Raw genomic sequence first — 18,177 nt, forward strand, 5'->3', positions numbered from 1 at the left:
ACTTGCTGATGAAAAAATAGAAGTGAGATTACATAACATGTATAAACAACCCAAAGTGTGCTCAGCANTCAAGATTTCAGAAACTTACTGCATCTGTCAAGGAAGTTGCCATAAAACCAAAAATCACACATCCAATACTACTGATAATTGAAATTACAAGAAAAATGATTTTCACTACAGGGATCATTTCTACAAATAATAGTCCGTAATAGCAGAGACTTATTTCAAACAAAAGAGCAAAATATAAAAGTGTTAATGGATAGCTAAAGATAGCATTTACATTTTTTACAAATGTCCAAATATCGTCGTGTTGAATGATTAATGCCTTTATTTCACAGTCTGTATTTGGGCTAACGATTTTTGCTTTGTATAAATCTTCAGCAATTCGAACGAATCCTTTTTTAATTAAAATGGCACAAGAAAAAGTAGGCAAGATAAGCATTGCCACTACTCCAATTTGAAGAGGCATCGATGTAACTAGTTCTATAGAACAGAAAAGACTTTCACTTTCAAAACATTTTTTCTTTTCAATATCAGGAAAAATAAAAGTGTGTGTGTGTTGTGTTATAAGTATGTGTTGTGTTGTGTTTGTGTGTTATATTTCCCAATAATTGTGTATAAAAAAAAAATCTAATTTTTTACTCATTGAAACAGTAAAAATACACTTGATTTGCATGATATATGACTTAATTGTAATCTAGCAGATATTAGTTTTCAATTGTTGAAACTAATTAAATTAAAGGATTTTAAAAATGTATAGATAAAATCTGCAGTATCTTTCAAACAGGATTCATAAATAAATTAGCTTATTACATATGGCTATGCCTGGTTTTATAAGTACAGTACCTGTTGCAATAATTATTACACCAAGCATAATTAATTGTAAATTTCAAAAATATATATGGTAAAACCAATTTTAAGAACATTATCAAAATACCTATAAACTATGTGATATGTATGTCCTCGTAAATAGCATGTTTATAGAAAAATTAATAGAATTACTAGTTTATTTGGTTATGGCAGCACAACATGTGGGTGATCTGCCAAGGGGTTGCTTTCTGGGAGGACTTATATATGGGAAATTGGCCCCTATTTAACATGAAGAAAACCTGAAAAACTCCACATGGCCAGCCCATTGGTGATGCATCAATCCACAACCAACTACCAGTGTTTGATGGTTTTATCCACTAGACTAGTGTTGTGCAATCGGTGTGCTGTCACATGGTGAAAGGTGTGACGTAAACTTTTACATATTCTGTTAATTTCAAGTTTTATTTACATATTTTTTTTTTTTATCACAGTTGCTGTGTTTTCTTATGCTTGTATTTCACTCTCTGCTGCAGCACTAATGAAGTAAGATGATGTTTGTTTATTCTTTATTGCAAGCCACACATTTTTATGTATTCCAAGAAATTATATGTAAAATAAATTTGCACACAGGTGTTGATGTCTGTTTAATAATAATAATAGGTTAGTGGCATTATGTAATTCTATTAATAGTATCATTTCATACGTTTTTGAAGGGAATAACATTTTGGTGTGCCACAAGTAGAAAAAGGTTGCGGAACACTGCACTAAACCACCAGTGGACACTTATTAGAATTAAGAAAGTATCATTCAGAAATGGAAAAACCTGAGTTGTTAAATGTGGAAAGATAGTTATATAGTTTTCACAATGCACACAGTTTTAAATTAACACTTTCAATGCCACACAAGTGAGTGTTTTGTGCTACCCTTTGCAGTAGTTAAGTGAATATAATAGTAGTTTTATTTAATTATATCCTTTTTTGTATGAATTATATTTAATTTACTATTTTTAAAATTTTTTGCCCATAGATAGTGCTGTGTGTAAAGTCAGTGACTTAAATGTAGACAGAAATTAACTGATATATATAAATTCAATTAATATTTTGGATTGGTGTTTAAAACATTATCTAAGTTAGAAGTATGTTAACAAGTTTCATAGCAATTGGTTGAATAGCCTAGGAATGAATAGCAAACAAACCAAAAACAAAAACACATGCATTTTTATATATAGATTACGCTGCATTGCATATTCTATTTGAGTATTCCAATCAAACAAGGATTAAAAATACAGTCGACCCCCCTATAATTACGGTCCCTATAGTTACGATTCCTATAAAACTACGAAAAAATTGCTACCTGTATCCGTAAAAAATAGTAAAAGTTCCCTATAAACACCTCAAACGTCATAGGGAAGCCGAACTACTTTCCCGCCGTCCGTAGCGCCACGCTACGGAGAGATTTCTATCGTCTGGACAGTATTATATAAATTATATATAAATTAGGTACTGTACATATAATTATATATTAATTATATGTAAATTAGGTACTGTATATATAATTATATATTAACTTATTGTAACTTTGTTATAATTAAATATATAATTTCCGCCGTCTAGCGTGGCGCCACGCTACGGAGATTTTTACGCTAACTATCGTCTGTCAGTATGTAAATTAGGTACCGTAAGTCTAATACAGTACTGTAATTTTATACATTTCTTGTGAAAGAAACATTTCTTATTCAACGGCGATTAAAATTATTTATATTAATGATGTCTCCGAAGTTCTACGAAGTTTTCACAGAAAAATAAGTTGTTAGAAATCGGCCGCTCTTTGCTGAGCTGTTCCGCGACGAAAACAATGTTGAGCAATGGCAATGTCGAATGGTGACACTCGGTAAGTAATCCTACAATTTTTTGTTTATAGCGTAGTTTATACGGATTATTCCCAAAAAATATATACGTATTTTGGAAATGTTGAGTCGGATTAGTCTAGAATCGATTAATTTTATGGAAGAAAATCTTTCAAACAGCCGTAGTCCGTAAACTTGATACGTGTCGGGTTGTGATTGGAAGGATTCGTAAGAAAGCGGATTCCTAGAGAATGGAACGTATCTCTATCTTATAGGGGGGTCGACTGTAATCACTTTTATTTATAAACAAATTTCTTACAACTTTAAATATATTAATGAAATAAAATCACAATGACAAATAGTAAATTTTGAAATAGGAAAAATTTAAAGAAAAGTTGTTTTATTTAATTCCTTATTCTAGAAATCCTTCAAGTGTGTCCTGAATTTTTTTTCGAATAAATGCAAATCGTTTTTCTATAACAAAAAATTTTTTTATAGTATTTCTGAATGTAATTAAGCCATTTGTTTTGCATAGTATATATGTGCTTTAAATATAAAAAATTAAAATATCACATTTTTATTATGAATAAGTTAAGCATTATGATCTATTAAAAATCTTTGAAATAGTTTATCTAGTTAACTATTCATTTAATAGTTCTGTTTTTATGTACGCTAAAACGTTTACTGTAACTTATCAATTTGTGTATTTAAGTGACAATATGAATAATATGATTCCATACTTCATGTTGAAGAAAACTCAATCTATTTATATGCACAATTTGCTGATATTTAAATTTTTGCATGGTATAACAAGAAAATAGACAGCCCTTTTGTTACTGTAGTTAAAAAAGGCTTAATTGTTAAGCCTAAATTAATAATTACAGTGTGTTCATAATAAAAGTGCAATATCAATAACAAAGTGTTTACTAATTTTTGTTACATATTTTGTGACATTGTATATAAGGTACAATGAAAAAGTTACAATGAAAAAGTACAATGAAAAAGTTACAGCAGCACAGTACTTTCTTTACGTTGTGCACTAAATTTGATTTAATGTGATTAAAGTCATTGTGTGTAGAATGATTGAACACACATCTAATAATACATTATTATTCATGAATTATCATGTTTTATTAACCATTTTAATCTGATAAAAATATGACTTTACTGATTTGTAAAAGGCTGTATACCACATTTATGAATTTCTTGGTAACAGAACAACCCAAAGCGTGCTCAGCAGAAAATAATAAACATTAACTTAACACCTGATCACTTGCTGAGAGATTTATTCTTACAACAAACGTTTTCAATCCAATCAATGGATCATCGTCAGGTAAATTAGAACATTCCAAAAAATAGATTGAAGTACCTAATAGGGTAAAGGAGATTCTGAAAAAAGGCCCGAACTTCGTCCCCGAGAATTCTAGGATTTGGGAAACAACACTCCAGGAGATCGAAAGAGGAATTGTGGGGTTAGATCCGGTTGACAAAGACTACATATGTTGGAAAGCGGTGTTAAAAAATCAAGAAACATGGAAAGGAAGAAGTAATAATAAAGACATTGCATATGCTAAGGGATTGCTGGAAGAGAATAACTTAGTCGCAACAAGAGCGGATAAAAGCAAGCAGATCGTTGTGATGAAAAACCTACGTTTGATGAAGCATTGGAAGAATATATCAGAAAAACGGATTGTATTAAGATAAATAGTAACATAGTTGAAGCAATTGATAGAAGGGTTAGAAAACTGGGGGGAACAAAACTGGCGAAGATCTTACCTTTTTTAGTAAAATGTCGTAACCCTAGACTGGGGACCCCTAGATTATTTGCCTTTGCTAAGACTCATAAAGAAGGCAAGAAAATAAGGCCTATTGTGGAAAAACGAAAAGCGCCTACGTTTCTCCTTGAAAAAAGGTTACATGAGTATATCTCCTCCAAGATGGAAAGTAATGAGTTGGTGGCTAAGGATCCTGTAACGGTAGTCAAAGAACTACAAGAGGTTACCTTAGTGGATGACGAAGTTGGGACTGTTTTGGATTTCTTGATTAGAGTAAACCCTACATTAGCACATCATAGAAATGAGTTGTTAGAGATGGTTAACCTCATTTGCTGCGAATCCTTCTTTGCATTCGAAGGTCAAACGTATAAGCAATGCAGAGGGGTCCCTATGGGAAGCCCAATTTCAGGGCTATTATGTGAGCTTGTTGTTAGTAGACTTGAGGTTAAAGTTTTGCATAATTTCATAAACAATATTGTATACTACAAAAGGTATGTTGATGATATATTCTTAATTTGGAAAAGCAATCGAGTAATAGCTAACTTTATAGATATGATTAATGACAATGAGGATGGCCTTAGCTTAAAACTAGAACAAAAAAGCTCTGTTATGGTACATTTTTTGGACATTAATGTTATGTTTAGAGAGGGACGTATATCTACCGGGGTATTTATTAAACCAACGCATAGCCCACTTTATATACCTGCTAGCTCCAATGATCCTTATAAATATAAATTAGCGACATTTAGAGCGTTGGTTAGGAGGGCTTTTTTTTATACTGCGAAAGTATAATAGACAGGGATGCAGAAATAGAAATAATTATGCAGGTAGCAGAAGCATTGGGCTACAAGAGGAATGCTATAAAGGGGATTATCAATAAATTAGAAGTTAGTACAGAAGTAGTACCTAGTCGTGGTCCATCTACATACACGAAATTTACGTACAACAAGCGCTTAGGAAGCATTATGAAAGAAATCACAAATAAAAAAGATACAAGGATAGTTTTAAAAAGAGCTCCGAATTTGTACAGATTACTTAGAAATGATAAAGGGATAGTTAAAAAAGAAGATAGGTCGGGTGTATATAAGATCCCATACGAGAATCAGATGTTAGGAATAAATAAAGAGTATGTTGGGGTTACCACTAGAAACTAGGGGCAAGGATAAAAGAGCATAGATATAATGTTAGAAAAGGCTCTAATGCCACAGTACTGTCTCAAATGGCACAAACGGAGGGTTCAATAGTAAGATGGAATGAAGCAGATATACTGAAACAAATACACTCCCCGACCTTGGCGAGAACGGCCGAAAAATTAGAAATTTATAAAAGCAAACTTAAAGGGAATTGCATCAATGCAAGGGATGCCGAGGGACTTCCTTCCGCATGGAAGTTTGCAGTTAAAAACTTCAAATAAGAACAGGGGCTTTAATAATATGTACAGTAAAAACTCTGTATAGTTGAGAAACTCTGTACAATTTATTAAGCAATATTAGTATTTAGTATTATCAATTTGTCTATTAAGTTAGAAGTATTAATATTTTGTATACACAATTTTGTTTGTTACATTTGAATATTTTATTTTTATTTTAGTTTTAGCAGCATTTGTATTAATTTTTGTATTATTTAAAAACGTTATTCTGCTGTTAGTAACATATTGGTTATCCGTTATTAATATTTATATTTTTGTATTTTGAACTGGTTGTTCTATTTTTTGGAATGTTCTAATTTACCTGACGATGATCCATTGATTGGATTGAAAACGTTTGTTGTAAGAATAAATCTCTCAGCGAGTGATCAGGTGTTAAGTTAATGTTTGGTAACAGAAATCAGTTTTCTGGGTTGAGATAAATAGATTAAAACCAACATTTTGAACAGAAATACATTTTTTTCTTCAAACATTTGTAACCCAAAATTTAAGTAACTCGTTTTTAGCACTTTAATTCCATACATTATTAAAAATAATTACAATAATTTCTGTATTCTCTGTATTTCATTTTTATTTTATTCCAATTTTTGTAATTTTCAAACCGTAAATGTGAATGTGAAGTTCAAGTGTAAAAGTAATTTTGAATGAAAAATATTCAGATATTTTAAATCTCCATTCTTGCACAAACTTTGTAATGTTGAAAATACTTCAAAGAGAAAACTATATAAGTTTCTACCTTGAATGTATGTTTTTCTCTGTTTATCTCACATTTAGAAAACTGATTTGTTACCATGACATACAGCTGTTTAATGGCATTATCTTTAAAATTATTAAACATTTTCTTTAATAATTGAAAATGGTTAGGGAAATATCACAACCTTTAAAATAATCCCTCTTTTAAAAAAGGCTTTAAATTATTATTATACTAGCATTCCCTGTCACAGCCTCACCTGCTCTTATGTACATATAGAACCTTGAAAATTTGAACTAATTGTTCATTAATTATTTGTGGATAATCCACTTTGTATGTGAAAACCCGTTGTAATTTTGAAACTCCGAATAAGATTATTACTATCCTGCCTCGCAGCTCTTGGCATTATTTATCAATCAATCTCAAAAATAATCATTTGAGCTAAATTCAATAACTATTTTGAATATTTTGTACAATTACCTGCAGAAATTAATGCGTAACAATTTGAAAACCCACCATAAGTACACGTACTGCCACCTAGCGTGATGACATTACTTTTTTAATTCCTCGAAGATTTTGCTAATTAACTAATTAAAATTTAATGTCAGTTCTTCAAATAGAATAGCAAACTTCAATAATAGACTTTTCTTATAGACAGAAAGTATTAATTTGTGTGTCGCCATCTAGTGAAGAGAGAGAAATACAGACAAAAATCCAGTGCAGTTTTATTTAATTAATAAAAAATCTGTAGGTTTGATTAGTGGTAAACATTCTGGGGATCATAAAGATGCTACAGGTAAAATTTGGTAACGATTGGTTCAGTAGTTTTCACGGTTAGTGGTCACAAACGAAAAATACGTTCTCTCTTTATATAGTAGTATAGATAAGCAAATTAATAATGCCAGATTACACTTAACATAAATGTTAGCAAATGTAAAAACAAAACTTTTGATTTTACTTATTCTAATACTTTATATACTCCTAGAACCTATATTCCAGTGTGACAAAAAAAGTATGGTATTTAACATATCCCAGTGTTTTGTGGTGTAGTCTGATACTTTATCTTCTACTTCATCAAACATAATTACAATTGCTATAATTATGTTATATATTTTTATTATTTTACTGAGTAACAAAAATTTGTCTTTTTCCTGAAGTGCAGGTTCTTTAAATATAAAATAAATGTTTAGCATGTCAAACACTTCAAACTTTTATCAACAGATTGAAAAAGTTTTTAATAGATTATATCCTCAAATAGTTTAAATTAACAGCTCATTTAATAATTCCTATGCTATATGTACAATAAAATACTTGTTTAATGCATAAACTGATATATTGCAATAAGTCATAAGATTAATTATTAAACAAAATATCTCAAAGTAAAGCTCAAACTGTTAATATATACAATTTCCAACTGATACTTTTTTGGTGATTTAAAGGAAATAGACAAGTCTTTTAAAAAAATTGTTTTAAGACTAACAAATTAGTAATTGCTGTATAGTGTGTTCATAATAAAAGTAGAATATCAACAGTAAACTGTTTTTACTTTTTATTTTGTATGATATATTGAACAATAATGTAGCAAAAATAAGTCATATCAATATGGCTTTATTTTTTGTTACATTACAATATAGTACTTTGTTACATTCAACACACTAAATACAACTTTACAGTGTTATAAATTAATCTGCAGAATGATCGAACACAATTTCCTGCATAATAAGCTGTTATTAGGTATATTTTAGTAAACATTTTCAATCAATGGAAATATCACTGCTTTTAATGACATTAATTGTATTTTTAAAAATAGCTAATACTTTATGGTACTGAACATAAATTTCATTACATAAAAAATGATTATTTTACTCTACTTACCCTAATCTTTTTGATATATGTTTGATAAAATAAGTCATTGTAATTATGTTAAATTTTCCATTCCTTATTTTAGTTGCTATATGTAGTTTTATGTAAGATTATTTAAGGGTTTCTATTATAATTACTTTGTTTTTATTGAATTTCAAAAAAAGAACAGATCTGTTTAATGTTCTTGATAATACTTTTAGAAAATTTGTCAAAAATAAAAAAAACAATACAGTAATCAAAATACCTTTATAAATTTCAGAAATATAATAAAGTTGAATTCTAGTTTAATCTGATTAGGGAAAATACCACCTTATACATACATCTATATAATTTTTAAACAAAAAGCTTTCCCTCTTGAAATATACTCTCTGTTGTAGAAATCAAAACTTATTTTAAGACAAACTTTCTAATAAGATTTCATGAAAAGACAAATATAGAATTAATTTATTACTATTATGTTCTCCATGATTTTGTCTAGCTTAAGAATTCAAACTTAAATTTCAAAAAACTTATTTCAAATACTGAAATGATTCTTCTATTTGTTCTATTGTTTCATAAGTTATTTAGTAGATTAGGACATAAAATTAATTATAATATTTTCATTGATCAAAAATATATTTCAAATTTGATCATTCATGTAATTTTTATATCAATGTCTTAAAAATGAATTTTCTTAACAAAGAACTTTAGCCTAATTGTAACATACTTAAATTTTAAGATTTTTTAGTGTAACCTCTTAATGTGACAAAATGTATTAGTTTTAGATGTTTCAGTTAAATCAAAAACAATATTAAAATTTAACTGTTTTTAATATTGCTTCCAATAGTTATTTTTAGTATACAACAGATTTTAAATTAAGTCTCTAATCTCTGTATTATATATATTTAATTGTCATGATACAAAGAAGACAAAATTACTATATTTAATGTATACTGTAAAAGGTATCAAACTTAAAATCCAATAAATGATGAAAATTTTAAAATATCCTTTTTCAAGTAATGTATTAACAATATATAATATAAAATATAATAATAAATGTTATTAAACATATCAATTTACCCAATCAATATTCAAAATGCACTTCTTTCACAGTTGTTGAATGACAATTAAGAAATGATGCTGGAAGACAAAATTACAGACTTTAGAGAAGACAGTATCATTGGTAGTGGATAATTTGAACATGTAAAGTTTTAACAGATCTATTTTTGATTAAATTAAGATCCCCAAAGGGGAGTGGGCCATTCCCGGAGGTACTGCAATACCGGGTCAACCCGTGGCAGAGGTGGAGCAAGCTCCGAGCACTCCGCCGCCTTCCAAAAATCAGTTTAATATCATGGCCTCCGATGGAAGCCGTATCAGATATTAAGCTGATAAGAACAGATACTTTTACTTTTAATTAAAGTTTATTATTACCATATAAGAGATACAATTGAGCGTATAACACATTGATCATGCTTGTATACAGTTTGATATTACATAAATGTCATATTCAGATTTATTACAGATCTAGTGCCCGGAAAGGATACAAATTATATTTACAAGTATGTACAGAGGGGCATTATGATCCGGATTGGTGAGATAACATGGTACAAATTAAATACATTTAATAACATGGTACTGATTCTCATAAAGTTTATACGGTGAGAGAAAATCCCATGCGGAATGACTAAAGGCAGCCATCCGCGTCCGCAATAACTAACTAATCATTGAATACAGTACCTCCTCGCTTCACAGAGCCCCCACCTTAGTGTCTAAGGCCGTTCTCTGTGCTGCGAGGATAGAAGAAACTAACAGAAGTATAACAGTGTATATTGCCTCATCTCACAAGCCGGTACGGCAAGGGAGTCAATGGCCACAAGACTGAAGTAAACAGTATCCTATCCCACTGAACAGGTGACAGGGGAATCATTGGATAGCGAGGAACGGGGCGGAAGTCGCCAAAGAATAGAGAAAACGTCTGAGCCTGTATAGGAGAAGACACAGGAAATAGATAGGTCGAGAGGGAAGCGAAGGTCCAACACTACGAGAGGTCGGAGTCCACTCCCCATACAAGTCTAAACTAGAGAGCTTAAAGCTAGACTATGCTATCTTATATAATACTGTGCACTTATGAGAGAAAGTCATTGAGGATTGGTTTACCATCCTTCCAGATCCAGAGGGTCTGGTTGGGGGTATCCCATAGAGTTTTAAAGTTTGCCCGTGTGAGAGACTGAAAGTCCGAGAGGAGCTTCCGAGCTAAAGCATCCCGGATTTTAATACGAAAGAGGCGGTGGGTGGTGTATTTGTGCTCGAAAACCCTCCTACACCTGGCCAACCATATCTCGTGTTTAGCCATATGAATAAGGAGACTAATCAAGTAGGGAGATACAGTTCCTTTATTGAGGAGAATATGAAGAATTACGTTTTCGCGTGACAGAAAGGGCAGACCAAGGAGGGGTGTAATCCAACCCCAGATCTTCCTTGCAACCCTACAGAAATAAAAAAGGTGTGCAGCCGATTCTGGCGAATAGTTGCACATTGGACAGTTTTCACTCATCACATGAACTCCGATAGACCGGAGCTTGACTTTGGTGGAGAGTGCATTATGCAACAACCTCCACTGGAGTTCAACGCAGTGTTCGGGAATAAGCCCATCAAAACATCTGTGCCAAACAGTGGCCCAATCGATAGTGGCCTGAGTGTTTAGCGGACAGAGGGATAGCAAGGTATCGGGCCTAAGGTGGCGATAAATTTCGCTAGCCTTAGTTTTAACAGAAGGAATATTCCCAGATTGGGAGAGACTGAGTAGGTGCGTGCACCATACTTTCACAAAGGGTGGTGGATCCAACACTTTGGGCATAAGGTTTACCTTGTAATCAGGTAAAAGCAAATTAAGGCGATACCCTAGAAAGAAGCTGTACAGCTTACTAACCGGGTGATCGCGGGCGTTAAGGGCAAGGACAAGCTGCCTAATTTGGGCAGCAGCAGAGAAGAGGGAGGGCTCAAACATAGCCCATCCACCATTTGCTCTAGTATTATACATAATATTCCTATTAACCCATTCGGGCTTGTTGCCCCAAACAAAACGGAAAAGGAGTCTATTAATATGCCTGAAGCCTGCGTCCAGGCCGAAAACAGAGGCATAGTACACACAAATACCAAACATAATGTTTTTGTAGACAGCTATCCTACTTGGAAAGTAGAGATAGCTTCCCGACCAAATAGAGATTTTGTCCCCAATTTTAACCTTAATCTCCTTTAGGTTATGTTTGGCCGAGTCGGCGCCAAAGTACAAACCTAAAATCTTAACCCTATTGCTCACAGGGATGTCAGAGAAGGGCACTGGGAGAGAGATGGAACCAAAAAGGGGCAGAAAAGAAGATTTCCCCTTGTTGATGACAGCTCCAGAGGCCTGACAATATTTGTCAAAGTGGCCAAAAATTCTGGAGATAGCCCAATTGTCTTTCACAAAGAATGTGACATCATCCGCATGGGCTACAAACTTATAATAGTCCACTTTGTAGTACCCAGGCATAGGGTAGCCAGAGATACTAAAGTCCCTTTGTATCTCGCCCAAGAGGGTGTTGATACTCAGGGAGAAAAGAAACATAGAAAGAGGACATCCCTGTCTAACACCCTTTCCGAGCGGGAAGGGGTCAGAGAGATGGCCATTGATACTAATGCGGCAATGAGCCTTACTATACATAATTTTGATGGCCGAAAGTACCTCGTCAGGTAAACCATACTTTTTGATAACATGCCAAAGGAAACCGTGATCAACACGGTCAAATGCTTTCGATTGGTCAATCGATAGCAAAGCAAGTGGCCATTTCCTGTTTGAGCAGTACGCACTAAGTAACCTAATGAAGCTTAGATTATCTATAATACAACGATTAGGAATACCTCCTGTTTGAGTGCAAATGATACTAGGGGTAAGGGCAAAACCCATTTTGTTATAAATAACACGCGCGTAGATCTTATAGTCTACGTTGGTAAGCGTTAAAGGCCGAAAGTCATGGACAGTAGTGCAGTTGTCAGACTTGGGTAGTACGGAGAGCTGACCCAAGTTGAATTTTGAAATACTAGGGTCGTTGGGAGACAGAGAGTTATAAACCATCGGGAGAAGGGAGGACAATTTATCGGAAAAAACTCTATAGAACTCAGCTGGCAAGTTGTCAGGTCCAGGAGATCTGCCTGCATGCATTGCAGAAATAGCGGATTTCACTGAATCCTGTGAAAACAGATGCGGGAAAGGGTGAAGAGTAGCTGTAGGAATTGCTCTTGTCATGTCTTCCCATTGGGATGAGTCGACACGAGTGGGAGCGAAGAACTGGGAAAAATGCCGAAAGAAAACCTGGGTAATCTCTTGGTCATCTGTCGTTAAGGTGCTATCGTGCTTTAAGATGGAAGGAACGTTAGTTTTGGATTTGTCATTGCAATAACGACCGAAAAACTTCGAGTCGAAACGCCTCGGGGTGTTCAGGCGAGAGACCTTATACCCTTCATAGGCGTGTTCGAATCTACTTGTCAAAAGGGCAGAAATGCTGGCTGATGAGGCCTTCAGTATACCCAGATTTATCATTGCAGCAGTGACAGTCAGATAAGAAGCGTTGAAGAAGCCTCAGACGACAGTGTCTCCTGCGGCGAAGGCGCCTATCGGTTGAGCGGGCAAGCTGGAGAATCTCCTTCTTACACCGACACCAGTCCTCAAGGCTGACAGTGGAAAGTGATAGTGTATTTGTTAGTAGCTTGTCCGTAGAGGACAGAAATTCCTCGTCCCTAAGGATTTCAGGGGTGAGGAGAAAACGGTTACGTTTTGAAGAACAGGATAGATTGAGTGTAGCCATTACCAGCGAATGGTCCAAGAACCGATTGCCCTGGAAATGGAGAGGTATGACAGAAAAGTCGGAAGCAGAAGATGGGATGTTAGAGTACATCCTATCCAACCTCGATTTTATAGAGCCGTTGGCATTGGACCACGTAAAGATAGTGTTGCCGGACAAAATAGCAAGCTGCACATCTTTAAGGGAAAAGTTACTCAAGAGGTCTTCAAGCTTATTTCTAGTACTATCAGGGGACCAGCTACCTCCTTCCTTGTCTTCGGGACGGAGGATCACGTTCCAATCACCAATGACAAATATGTCTCTATTGGTAGCAAGATAGCTACCAGGAATTTGGAAAAAGTCCGAACGTAATCTAGGCCTCGTAGGGCCATAAATACAAACAACCCTAGCAGTTTTTTTATTTTTAACAATGTCTAAACAAACTATCCTTCCGTCACTATCAGTGAGGAACTGTTGGATCGTAATACTGGAGGAGACGAGGAGTGCAACTCCTCCGCTCCTACCCCTGGAGAAGCTATAATAACTATTATAGCCCCTAATTTTAGGCCTAAAATTCCTAACTCTTCGCATGTTCTCAAAATATGTTTCCTGCAAAGCCAGAATATCTAGCTGAAGGGAGGTCAATAGGGAAGCAACAAAAAGCTGGCGGGGGATGGACCGAAGTCCATTACAATTAAGGGATGCTAAACGTATTTTGAAAGACATGTTTGGATTAGGGGGTTAGTATTCCTCCGTACTTGGGTCGGAGGACTTGCCATCCCTGGCCTTCCTATTCTTACGTCTACGGCGGCAGGCCCGTTTACTAGGCCTACCTTCCCTCCCAGATCCGGATCCCGCAGCAGCGGACATATCGCTACTACTTTCACCTTCACTCCCCTTGGGATTACGACTAGTCTTACTTCTAGTCCTAACACTACTTATTGACCGCTCCCTATTATCTAGCTTAGAGCACTTCAAATAACTATCACAGATCACCAATTTACTCACTACAGTTTTATTTTACTGCAAGAATTATGAAAAATTCAATTTATTAATGCTATGAGTCCTCCTCTGCCTTCATCCCCCCTAAGACATTAACAAAATGTTGCCACCCTCACATACATCAATAGATGTCGCCTCTGTATAATTTCAACACATTATAAAAATATTTTATTTTATTCAATTTTTGAGAAGTCAAAAGTTAACAAAATCTCGAAATAATCTCAAAGTAATAAAAGAGGGGATTTTCAAAATTTTCACACCGCCTTTTAGTTACTTTGTGTGATAACTGATAAGACAAAGTTAAAGTTAACCATCAAAAATTTCAGAAGCAAATTGAATTTGCCATTTCATAAAATCTTGTTAAAAACTAAACTATCAGTTTTTAATTTTTATAATTATTAGCATCTAGTGTTTAATTAGATATATTTTATTAGATTTTAATTAGGTATTTAAAAAATTTTTTTTTTTAACTTAAAAATTTTCTTCCTAATTTATACATATATATTTACTGGATAAGAAAACGCTGTAAAATGTATCCGATAATTTTTAAATATTTACAATTTAATGAGAGAATTAAATATTTCTGGACTGCAATTTGAAAAAATTGTAGACCTATAAATTCCCACTGTCATCCATCTGTCTTTCCTTAATCTCAAAAACAGAGCTACATCGATGAAATTCAAAATAAGATATAAAAACTTACGGACAGGAGGCCCCGATTAACTATATAAAAACTTCCGATGCAAACCGAAAGTCAAGTTATTTCAATTCAAAAACTCCCCCCCGAAAAAAAAGTTAGATGACCAGCATGACTCCGTTGCTACCAGGAAAAGTATGATGTACAGGGGCAAGTCACTGCAATGCTAATTTTAGGTAAAGAGCATATATTTTAAATTAAATTAATTAAAAATTGTAGCCCGGCATTGTGACTATGTCACAATAAGTAATTGCTCGTTAATAATAAAAAAAATTTAAATTTCATTTTTTACGGTTAAATATATTATGTCAATCAGAAGAAAAATGGTGAAGTGACAATTTCAAAGTAAAAATTTTAAATTACCTTTTTGTTTTTTATTTCCTTCCGGGATATCTTTTTTCAAGAATGAAATCAAATTGACATCGAACATTTCCATTAAATGCAGTAATTTCACATTTCGGTTACAGATTCTTGCATCCTGTTTTGTAGTATCTAAAAAAGTTATTTAAATGTAAGAAAAAGAAAATATAAAACATTATATACTATAAAAATTTCATATTTTATTGTAAAGTTTATAAATTTTGCAATATACTGTCATACTAACGATAAAAAGAATCGCGAACTAAATTTACCGGGGGTTTTTCCCCTATCCTTCACTTCACCGCATCGCATCATTACATTTAATCGCATTACTGTCTTAGGCGCTTAAAAATACTTGCTTACATTTAAAATAAAATAATTATAAAGCTTTAAAATGAATACAATTGAATAAACAATTTTCAATTAATCTTACGAAAAGGAAACGCTTTAAACTACCAAATTTTTATCTACAATAAATTAATCTAAAATTTTATTATTGGAAATCATAAAAATATACTTACCGAATATAGAAAAATCGTTACCAATTCTCCCACCAAGACGGATAAGTTAGAGTTTGAAGTCACGCTCCATTTTTAACACCCGGTTATTAATTGCAAGCAAGAGCAAGCGACAACACCTACGAAACACAATTAAATTAACTGTTCAATTTTATAATAATATTAATAATAATAGCCGATCATAGAATATTCATCGAAAGTCAGGTACTGAATATTACTTAATACAGCCCAAAAGTTCCAGGATCCGTACAGGTAATTTGTGATGCCATGACCAATTATGGCATTATTCCCTGACCTAGTAATTTCCCCTTTCCGTTATGTAATATTCGGCCAAGTCTATTTAAACCCATTTTGCACACAATTGTATAATTGTTTTAATTAAAAAACATTTTATTCACTTCTTACAGAAAACGAAAAACTTAGCTAATTACGTAACTGATTTTACGCGATGTCATTGAAAAAATGTCATGATTTTACTTAAATTAATTCGTAAATTTTATTTAAATAAGAAAAAGACTCGCGTCGCGTCGTAAAATCGAATTTTCTTAAATCAAAGAGGCCGGAAATTCAAAATAATTTAAACAGAATAAATCGCGCACTCCGTGAGAGGGTGAAATCGCTTACCGCGTCCTATTTTTGGTCCAGGTTTACACATCAGTTATCCATTCAAGGTCATTATGTTTCTTCCCATCCCTCCCGGAATCTTCAGAGCAGCGGCGTTCTGGCGGGAAAGCGAGTCGGGTCGATGAAGTTTTTAAAAACCCGACCTTAATTAACCAGATGTCGCGCAACAAAAAGAATTCGGTGAATTGTGTACGGGGACACAATCGCTTAAGGTATCAAACCGTCTTTGTGTTATTAGAGCAAAGATAAGATGTAAACGAATAGTCTTGCTGGTTATCACATTCCAAGTCAATATCTATCGTTTGGGCGACGCTCGGGTTTCTTCAACTCTCTATTCAATCTGCATCGTTCGGCATTAGTCGTTTTGGGCTTTTCTTATTCCTTTTAAATTTTTCTTTCCAAAATATATCTGCCCTGCATTTCTGTTCACATTTCCTTCGACTCGCACGCTTATCGGCTTATAACTTTAAAAATTCTATTTTATCGCTATTACTGCTAAATAATATTGTAGATCCTGTCATTCCGTACAGATCGACATCAATTTCAACGTCCTATCTCTTCGCGATCCACTGCCCAAAAGCCCAAAAGCACTGCCCAAAAGCCGTGAGGCCTCGCCGTTTTCAATGTTAACGCGTAACCACAAACCACCCTGACAACTGCACACCCCACTACCCATCATTTTAAACACGAACATAAACCTCTATCCAACAACATTTTAATCGTTACATTATCATTTATAGTTTAAGAGAGATAAGCGCGACAAATCTTGCCATTCATTTGGTAGCCCAGTTTTCGTATACCGAACACAGTTTAAAGACGTATTCAGATCAAAAAGGAGCGACAGCGACAGACTGATTCCGCGGTATTTGCAGATTCCCTGATTTTCCCTGCTAAAAATCTTATTTCCTGACTTTCCAGGTCTGTACCTACTAGTTCTTTAAAACAAGGATTTGGAATTCTTAGAAAACTGAATTGTTTCCCCCATTTACTTGGATGGCTGCAGCACCTGTTGGAGCAAGTATCAATACTTAGAAGCTATCGTTCCCTCGGGTTTTGCTTACCAATTTTACTAATGCCTTAATTAGTTTTCTTTTTCCAGTAACTGTTTTTCAAATTCTAGCACAAAATCAGCCTCACAACTACTTTACTCTTTTCGGTTTGTTTTCGCTTCAATGGCTCGTCTTATTGTCTTAGCAGATTTTTTCATTCTGACATCTTTGTTTTTTTTTAAAACAAAGCAAAACCAGAATAATTAAACAAACGTAATAGTATTAAACAATTTACCTTTAGACCAAATTGTCCTTGATATGAACTGTTCCCATAGGGCAGTGTTTCTCAACGGGGGCGATATCACCCCCATGTGGGCGTTTTTCTTTGTTGAGGGGGCGATTAGTAACAATTTATATTTTTGGGGGCGAAAAACAATTTTCCGGGCGATACAGTAAAACATTATATTAAGAACTAGCTGCAAGGTCTCGCTTCGCTGGGCAAAAAGTAACGATAGTGAAGATTAAGATAATTACATTATAGCTAATCTTACCCGTTTTCACAGAATGCAAGAATTAGGTCCCCCGTTTCCAGACTAATTAGAGAATTTTTACGTCCAGTTAAACGAACTATTTTATATTGATATCTATCTATCTTCTCAGCAATATTAGCTATTTATATTAATAAATAAACACACCTGATTTGTATTTGCCGAACTATTTTCAATTTGATCAATTTTCTGGAACGTTTACAATCGTTCTATAATCGAACCAATT

General features: G+C 33.7%; 1 long non-coding RNA gene and 1 other non-coding gene across 3 annotated transcripts in view; both read right to left on the reverse strand.

The window, feature by feature from the left end:
- Positions 1-9,639: 9,639 nt before the first annotated feature.
- LOC111638024 lies at positions 9,640-9,836 on the reverse strand. The gene has a single exon (XR_002758785.1). It is a non-coding gene; the product is annotated as a U2 spliceosomal RNA (small nuclear RNA).
- A 5,189-nt stretch (positions 9,837-15,025) lies between these two features.
- LOC111638022 overlaps positions 15,026-18,177 on the reverse strand; it is a 16,291-nt gene continuing 13,139 nt past the window's right edge. For both annotated transcript variants that reach the window (XR_002758784.1, XR_002758783.1), the window contains exons 2-3: positions 15,794-15,909; positions 15,026-15,404 (exon numbers count right to left, since the gene is read on the reverse strand). This is a non-coding gene — a long non-coding RNA (uncharacterized LOC111638022). The remainder of the gene's footprint in view (positions 15,405-15,793; positions 15,910-18,177) is intronic.

The sequence above is a fragment of the Centruroides sculpturatus genome, unplaced genomic scaffold (genome assembly GCF_000671375.1).
Source record: "Centruroides sculpturatus isolate CEXI.00-Female unplaced genomic scaffold, Cexi_2.0 scaffold1061, whole genome shotgun sequence".
NCBI lineage: Eukaryota > Metazoa > Arthropoda > Arachnida > Scorpiones > Buthidae > Centruroides > Centruroides sculpturatus.